Raw genomic sequence first — 8,933 nt, 5'->3', positions numbered from 1 at the left:
CGTCATTCTAAAAAGTCTAGTTTTAGGGTTTTGAGTCTTTTGTGTGTCTACTCTTGTATCGTGTTGATGCAAATTTAGTACTGTTTTATTGTGAGCCTTTCTTGTATCATCTTGATACATGCTAAGGACTGTTTATTGAGTTATAAACTCGTTGTGCTACACCAAAGCTTGTAAGCAAGGTTGTAGTTGTTTGTTTGAAGGCACTACAAGAAAAAACGCATTTTACGACACTTACTCTGCGACCCTTACCTTTAAATTGTCGCAAAATAGACATTTGCGACAGTTAATGCGACTGGTAGACCCAACAGTCGCAGGTTTTTTAGCTTTTATTTTTTCAATGCGCGCTTTCACTCAAAGTTTTTCCCAAATTATTTCACTCCCGCTTTCTTACTTTCAGTCTCCCTCTCACAACTTCAAAACCCTTAAACCCAATTTCATTCTCAATCTCACTTTCCCCAATCTGAAACCTAAATCTCTACCAATTTCACTCACTGTTCTCTCAATCTCACCACCAACAACCATCAATCGAAGCTTATATTCCCTCAATCGATTCATTTTTCCTCACTCAATCGAAGCTTTGCTGTTCGTTTCCTTTTTCCAGTCTCAATCGAAGCTCTGTTCGGTTCTGATTCAGTCAATCGAAGCTTTGGTCTTTGTTTCAGATTCACCACCTCTTCCTCCTTTTCATTTCAGATACAATCGAAGCTTCATGTGAAACCATTGTTGTTCGCTTCCTCACTGCTCCTTTCTCCACCTCTTCCTTTTTCTAGGTTATGATTTCACTCTCAGTTCACACTTTCCTTTTCTAAGTTATAATTTATTCTAATTTTTTGTTTATTTAAGAATTATATTATTTACATTTTCTGTTTTTTCTGTTGATTTGAGTGTTTTATTGTTAATTTATTGATTTTTTTAAGTGTGATTCCTTGATTTGAGATTTGCTTGTGTTATTTCTCAGTTAGCGTATTCGGGTTTCGCCGTCGGGTGGCCGTCATCCACAGTTCTTCGGCTTTCTTACTGCACCTTCTCAAGGTAAATGGTAAACCCTTCTCTTGACCTGTCTTACTCTTAGTTGTGATTTTGATGATTTTTTCTGAATTTTGAATTGAATACTTGTAATTAGGTTTTAGAATTGAAATGTTTGTGTGTTTGTTAATGAAGATTATGAGATCTTGTTGTTAATGATTCTTGGTGTGTTTGATACTTAGGGGGATGTATTGGATTAGGATTCTAAGGGATTTTAAAAGACTTTTTAATTATGAAAAAGTCTTGTGGTATTCAATCAAGACTCTTTGCAATTTAAAAAAAGTCTTGTGGTATTCAATCAAGATTCTTTGTCATTTCATAAAAGTCTTGAGGTATTCAATCAAGACTTTTCATCACTTAAAAAAAGTCTCATGGTATTCAAAATCATTCAAATTTCAAAGGATTGTTTAATAAATTAGATTTTGATGGATTTTGTGAGATTGTCTAGTGAAATTTTAACAAAAAAAAGTCTTTCATGAAGACATAAGATTTCTTGGGATTGTTTTTGTTTAAAAGTTTTTATTATCTCTTTCTTATCCCTTCTTCCTTCTCTCTTCTCCCTTCCCTCTCTCATCTCTCTCTCTCTCTCCCTTCTCTCTTCATCTCTCTCTCTTCACCCTTCTCTCTCTCTCTCTCTCTCTCTCTCTCTCTCTCTCCTCTCTTTTCTCCCCTCTCTCTCTCCCCTCTCCCCTCTCTCTCTCTATCTCTCTCCCCTCTCCCCTCTCTCTCTCTCCCTTCTCTCTCTCTCTCTCTCTCTCTCTCTCTCTCCCTCTCCCCTCTCCCCTCTCTCTCTCTCTCTCTTCTCCCTCTATCTCCTCTATTTTCTCCCTTCTCTCCTTCCTCTCTTCCCCCTCTCTCTATCTCTCATAAAAATAAAATAAAAAATAAGAGCATGTATTCAAAATATTATGATAGAGAATGTGTTGTAATCATTTCTTTTCAATGAGTCCTTAAAATTCATAAAATCTTTTGAAATCTTTTGAAGTCTTATAAATCCATAAAATCCTTTAAAATCTTATGATGTAAATCCATTGAAATCCAATTTGAAAATTCTGATTGTCTTTTAAAATCATGAAAGTCATTAAAATCCTACAAAATCTTTTAAAATCTTTGAGACTTTTTTAAGCAAAAATTGTCCTTCAAAATCCTAATCCAATACACCCCCCTTAAACTTTGTTAATGATTTTTAGTGTGTTTGAAATGTTAGAGATGTTAATGAATGTTAGTGTGTTTGATACTTTGACTTTATTAATGACGTTTTTGGTTGATTTAGTTTTGGTACTAAGTTGCTTCGATTTAGTTTTGGTTATAAGATGCTTCAATCTGAGTGTTGCAATTATTACTAGTAATTTTAGTATGATAAAATGATGAATTTCAATTTAAGTAATCACTGCTTCTGCTTCGTAAGAACACACACTAAACCACTAACACAATACCAAGTGTGTTTTGTAAAATAGAACCCCTTTTGCAAATGTAAGCTGATTAGTTAGACAAATAGTCCCGTGCTTATATGTAGTGTTTTATGAAGGGAAGCTCATCAACTAAATTTTATTAATCACTAACTTAATTTTCATTTCTGGTTTTGTTTTAGCCTTGTACATAAAAAAAGGCAAATTTATTAATCACTACCTTAATTTTCATTACTATATTTTGCTGTTATTTTGATGATTGTTCTATGGTGTAAAAACTCAGACTGGTTCTTTTAATTGTAGGACTATATCAATTTAGTCACTCACATTATCCATGCTCCAAAATGATCTTCCAAAATTGCAAAATTTTAATCACGATGTTCCTCTGTTAATATTTGTAGGGACTAGAATGACACTAAGGTGATAATATTGGAGATCAATTTAAAACTGAATGAATAGTGTTAGGGATGCATTTGATAATAGATCATGATAGAGGGATGAACTTGATTAACATTTTGTGACTCCATGGATCATTTCAGGTGGAATATTGATAAATACTCAAGTTAATTTGAAGTACTTCAGTGTTTATTCTTTTTCTATGGCTTCATTGAAATCCCCTAGCTCTTGTTTAATCTATCAGCTACTTATGCATTCTAACATGTACAATTTCATTTCATATATATGTGAAATTGAACAGTTGCTGCAGATGGTGAGCTGAATGGAGGGCAAAACATAGTAAAGGCTTTATCATGCTTTGAAAATAAGCTCATAAGTGATCGATATTTAATGGCATTTGTTGATGAATACGACTTCAGGTTAACACATTCTTTTCTTTTATTTATTTTGGCTGTTCTTGTATCCTTCCTTTACAGATTTATGCTGGGTGTGATGATGCATATAGATTAAACCCATCTGGGAATGTTAGGATGCCACCAGAGGCCGATTTTTTCTGTAGTGGACCATGTCTCATCAAAACACAGCTATTGCTTGAATGCATTGAGTAGATTTTTCAATTATGTTTTACTACATGTTTCAAAATGTTTTTAGGCACCAGGGAACAAAGTAATCCAGGATAATAAGCAATAAGAATTGTTGTAATTCATGTCTGTTTGAGTATTTGTGTTGTAATCTCAGGAGTTCTCTGCTGCAAATTGTAGCACCTTGTATTTGTGCCTCATGGAATTAGTTAGTTTTTGATAATTCTGCTAAAGAGTGTCACTTTTGGTTTATACAAGTATCAATTTATCTTCTTTTCTAGATAAAAACATCTGATAAGTTGTTGTTTCTATTTAGCAATGATATGTTGCAGCAAATAAACAAGAGACTGCTGAGAACGAAAGAAGAACTTATTGATATCAATGGCATTACAATAGTTTCCTATTGTTTAACTTGTAATCAATCTATTTGATTTGTTTATTCAGTTTTCTTTAATTTGGTGCCTAATGGAATCAATTTTTAGTAATGGTTTTGAACTATGCAATAGACCTAATTGACATACTTTTGATTTAGGTTGTTATAGACCATATGTCAATTTGAGAACATGATTTTATAGAAGGGTTAGTTCAATTTTTTAACCATGTTAGTTTCTATCTGAAGTAAAAAGTGGACTTTGTTTATACCCATCATTATCCTTTCAATCTCTATATGTACAAACTCATGAAAATATTGAAGGGTTTTGGAGAAATTGGGAACTACAAAAAGTGTGTACAAATTTGTGCTCTTCCTGATTGTTATACGCATGATTTTTCAAGAGTTACTTTTTACTTACAAATTTTTGTTTTATAAAATTCGATTGACACACAGAGAGATCAGGTGTGAATGCCTTGGCTTGTTCTTCTAAGTTGCAGCAATGAACAAGACAAAATGAAAGTGCATGAACACAAAAGACCCAAGATGGCTTTAATGAAGGTAATTATAGTTTAATTGCGCGATAAGTTAGAATCATGACTTGCGTGACATTATTGCTTATTTTTGTTGATTAGTGACTTATATAATCTTTGTCTTATTTAGGTGGAAGACTTAGAATCATCAAACAGAGCGTAACTTATTTTTTTTCAAATGATGGTTAACCATTGTGGTATGTACATCTTACAGGTTAAGAATTCACCTATTCCAAATGATGAACCTCAAAAACTAGTAGGCAAGTAGCCAAGTCTCTAACAATAGGCCTCTAGGTATGTCACTTGAACCTTTTGTTCTAGATTTTGAGAGTCTTTGAGATCAACTTCATCAAAAATATTTACTTAGTTATAATATTAATGTCAAATGATTATAACTGTTAGATTAAGCTTCCTTTGTTTTTGCTTACAATATTAGATATGTTTGAGAAATTTCAGAGTTTTGATTTAAATGCACGCATGTCAGGAGTATGGCCAAAATTTGGCCTTCCACCATGACAACATACAAATGTATCGAGCTTATTCTAATTTATAAAGAATTTTAGAACAATAAGAGGAAATTAAGCCTGACAGCATACAAATGTATCGAGCATATTCTAATTCATAGATTTTAGAACATCTGAAGCGTGAAATAATGTGTATTGAATAAGAGGATCTCAACAACGATAAAACTGTAGAATAGTTTTTTGGCCATGTATAAAGTTATCACTTATCAGCATGATAGGAATAGTAATTACATGGCTAACTCTAATATTTTCCATATCAACATGTTTGTGGAATATGTACACTGACCTACATGCTCTTCTATGGTCATTCCAACACTGAAGAAGCTACTACTGCCCTTATATTCACACTTCAGCTTTTCAGGTATAATTTTTATTATTGTTAGTGTGATACGTATCACTTCTTGTTTTTTATGTGTTCTATCTTTTAGTATTAAGAACCTTGTATATGTAGATAGAATTCTTGTGATAAAAGAAGGTTCAAGAATTGAACCGTTGTAGACCATATGGGGGCTGATACACTTTCTCATCCTAAGTCCTAACAATTGTCTTCTCCTTCTTTAACAAGAAAAGTCATGATTAAAATATAGTAATGTCATTGATTTTACAAGAAAGTAAATGAGAATAATGGAAAAGTTTTAAATTAGTGTTTTGTGCCTTTATATATAATGTGCTGTTAAAGTTTCATTGCGTGTTTGTTTGTTTTGTAAATTGTTCTGATTGGGTAATGAGCTGATTATAGGCCGTATTGTTTTTCAAATTATGTTCTTGACAGTTCTTGTGTACTTGGTTCATAGAAGCTTGGTTATTGGACCGATAGAAGTGCATGGATCCTGTTTGTGCAGTCAGATATATCTATTGTAATGAGGCTCTTCAACTTTTCCCGCCAACAATATTTAGGAATATTACTTAATCTAATTTTTGGGAATATTGTTTTGAATGATTACCCACTAGTGTATTGGTTTTTCAATGTTTAAACTATGTACTTTATATATTGTTTTGATTGTTACTCTTGAAAGAATTATATGAATGAGATTTTGATATTTTTAGTTATATATTTCTGTATTTTAAGTATTTAATAATATATTTATTTATATTGGCAACAAAAACTGCCCCATTCAATTTTATTTTTTTTAAAAAAAACTTAACATTTGCGACTGTTGGTGAAGGGTCGCAAGCCCCTTTTTTTTTAAAAAAAAAACTTAACATTTGCGACTGTTGGTGAAGGGTCGCAAGCCCTTTTTTTTTTTAAAAAAAACTTAACATTTGCGACTGTTGGTGAAGGGTCGCAAGCCCCTTCAAATCTTTTGAAAACTCTTCATTTGCGACTGTTAGCAACTGTCGCAGCACCTTTTGCGGCTGTTGGTGCGTCTGTTCCACGAAGGGTCGCAAAAGACAGCTGCGACCCCAACATCTGTGACTGTTGGGGAACAGTCGCAAATGTACATTTGCGACCCTTCTAACAGTCGCAATCAGCATTTTTAAAAGTCGCAAAATGCAGTTTTTCTTGTAGTGAGGTAACTTCATCTTTTTGTTTATGTTTAAGTCTGATAATCACAGGGGCTGTGATTGACTGTAGGATAGTGAGATAGGATCTCAGATCTAGGAGTTCCTAGGTTGAAATCAATAGGAGTAGGTCCTAGGTCTAGAGTTGTAAATGAGGAGTTTACTGATAACTTAGAATAAGGACTACACTAGTGGATATCCTTCCTGGCTTGGTAACCCCCAGATGTAGGTGACTTGTGCCAAACTGGGTTAACAAACTCTCTGTGCCTTTTTATTTTTCTGTTCTTTATTTTCCTTGTTATTTTTATTTACTGCTAGCACGATGTTCTAAACATTACACTCAACATACGTAATCTGTGTTTGGTGTTGGAACATCGCATAGAATATTCTGTTGCTAGTGCGCCGGAATTTCAATTGGCATCATAGTAGGCACCCTGCCTGTTTTAGGGTGAGATCCATAGAATATATTTTCTGGCATAATGGACAAGGAAGGAGGATTTGTGAACATATCAAGAAGATATGAGTTTGATGAAGAATCTAGTGATGATGGAGAATTGACTTATGAAGAGCTAGCTGCATCTTGCAAAGAACTATATACGAGAAGTAAAGAAGTGATTGCTCAACTGCTGGCTGAAAAGAACAAACTAGTGTCAGCTAAATCTGACCTTCAAAGTGAGGTAACTCTTCTATCTTCCAAATTAGAGAAACAGAAGAAAACTATCAATGATTTTTGTCTTGAAAAAGAGAAACTTATGTCTATCATCACTGGTCTATAAAAGGAAAACACCTTGTTAAAATCCAAATTAGAAAACATGACCAAATCTGTTCGGATGTTTAACAATGGTTCTAATGTGTTAGATGAAATACTGCAAGTTGGGAAGTCATCTGGAAATATGAAAGGAATAGGCTTTGACTATGAAACTGTGAACAAAGAAAGCAGAATTCCTACAATGAAGTTTGTTTCTCCTAAAAAGAAGACTGAGTTTGTAATGTCCGACATCTGAACCCCCAACCAAGAAATAAAAAGAAGTCACCATTGTGGTAGAAAGGGTCACATAAGGCCATTCTGTTATAAACTGTATGAATATCCTCAACCTCATGTTCAATCAAAGGTCAGTGGTAAGATTGCTCAAGCTAGGAAAGAATGGAGACCCAAAACTCCAAATGTAAGTTCTTCTGTGACCTCCTCTGTGTCGATTGGTATTCCACCTATTTTGACTAAGTCTAGAAACCTTGCTGAATCTGTGCCTGTCGTCTATAATCCTCATTCCATGTCAAAGTTGCATGTTGAACCCCTCAAAAACCCTAATGTCGAACCAAATGTTAAATTATCTAGTATGGTTTCTATTGTTGCTGATAATATTAATAAGGAAAGTGTTTTTGTGACCCCATCTAAAATTTCTGTTGTTGGCCCTCTTAAGGAAACCCTGACCCAACTTGATGTTGCATTAGATGTTACAACATCCTTAGCTCAACCTGATCACATAAAGTTTGAGTCTGAGTCAGCCTCTGATAATGGAAAATCCCAATGTAAGATGATGTCTGTTTGTGATGAGAAGGATGGATCAGAAGGTGATGACCAAAGTGTGTGGAGTTTACTCATGATCTGATCTTATGTTCTGACATGCATGGTTAGTTTGTCAGAATTTATGCCTAAAAGGGGGAGTTTTTAGATGCAGTAGATGTAGGGTAGTTGTAGTTGGCTTATTTGCTAATGTTGTGCCTGATGATGTTGAAACATCTCATCTGTCTGCTTATGCTTGAAGTTTTCCTGCGTATGGTATGCATTTGAAGTTTTCCTTTATTAGTATGCATGCATATATTAAGGGGGAGTAGTTCTTGTTAGTAGTCACTCATAGGTTATTATATTGAGGGGGAGTGATATTATGGTGTGTGCTTGAAGATGTTCAAGCTGTTTGATAGGATGTGAAGTAAGATGTTGAAACATCTAAATGTCAGATCCTCTGTAAGTATGGGAAATTTATTTTTTCCCTTGCTGATGTGAAGTTAAGTGTTCCTGTCTGATGTGGTGAAGGATGTTGAAACATCCAAACCTGTGTGGGAATTTATTTTTCCCTGATCTGATGATTGTTGCATAGGAATTTAATTTTCCTCTGCTTGTTTGGTACTTGTGAGATACTGCCTTTTCTAAATCCGCTGCTGCATGTCTCTGATGTTAGTGATACCTGCTTATATGTCTAAAGACCTTATGAGAAGTTTATCTAAGGTATCTCTTTAGATATTATGTGCTGGCCGTTTCTTCATGGGTGTGTGTCCAAGTTGACTGAAGAAATGGATGTTCTGTATCTCTCTGCTCTGTATATGTGGCCTCAGTTTGTTTTAGCCAAAAATTTGCCAAAGGGGGATATTGTTGGGTATTTGTGTTGGCATCATTCTTGCTAAAACAAATATTCTTGTACGATGTTGGATATGATGTTCCAACATCCTGGCAAGGTTCAGCGTGCCCTGTTTGTGTGGCTTGGTTTTCGCAAGCTTTATCTATTTAAGGAAACCACACCTTTTTCTCTTGTTCACCAAGTAATGTATTTTCGTCCAGAATCAGCTGGGAAATTTGTTCCTAAAGTATAGAC

The 8,933-nt window shown here is 34.3% G+C and overlaps 1 long non-coding RNA gene across 2 annotated transcripts; it reads left to right on the top strand.

The window, feature by feature from the left end:
* Positions 1 to 349: 349 nt before the first annotated feature.
* On the top strand, positions 350 to 5,889 carry LOC146917296 (uncharacterized). Of its 2 annotated transcripts, none has more exons than XR_015015548.1 (7): positions 350 to 770; positions 959 to 1,032; positions 3,133 to 3,250; positions 4,239 to 4,343; positions 4,530 to 4,609; positions 5,161 to 5,200; positions 5,634 to 5,889. It is a non-coding gene; the product is annotated as an uncharacterized LOC146917296 (long non-coding RNA). The 2 variants fall into 2 exon arrangements; XR_015015547.1 differs by having other exon boundaries at positions 5,612 to 5,889.
* Positions 5,890 to 8,933: the final 3,044 nt, after the last annotated feature.

Source organism: Medicago sativa, chromosome 6 (assembly GCF_051527215.1).
Source record: "Medicago sativa cultivar Bolivia chromosome 6, Bolivia_mono, whole genome shotgun sequence".
NCBI lineage: Eukaryota > Viridiplantae > Streptophyta > Magnoliopsida > Fabales > Fabaceae > Medicago > Medicago sativa.
Note: the sequence above shows the minus strand (reverse complement) of the source record. Positions and strands in the feature narration are given on the sequence as shown.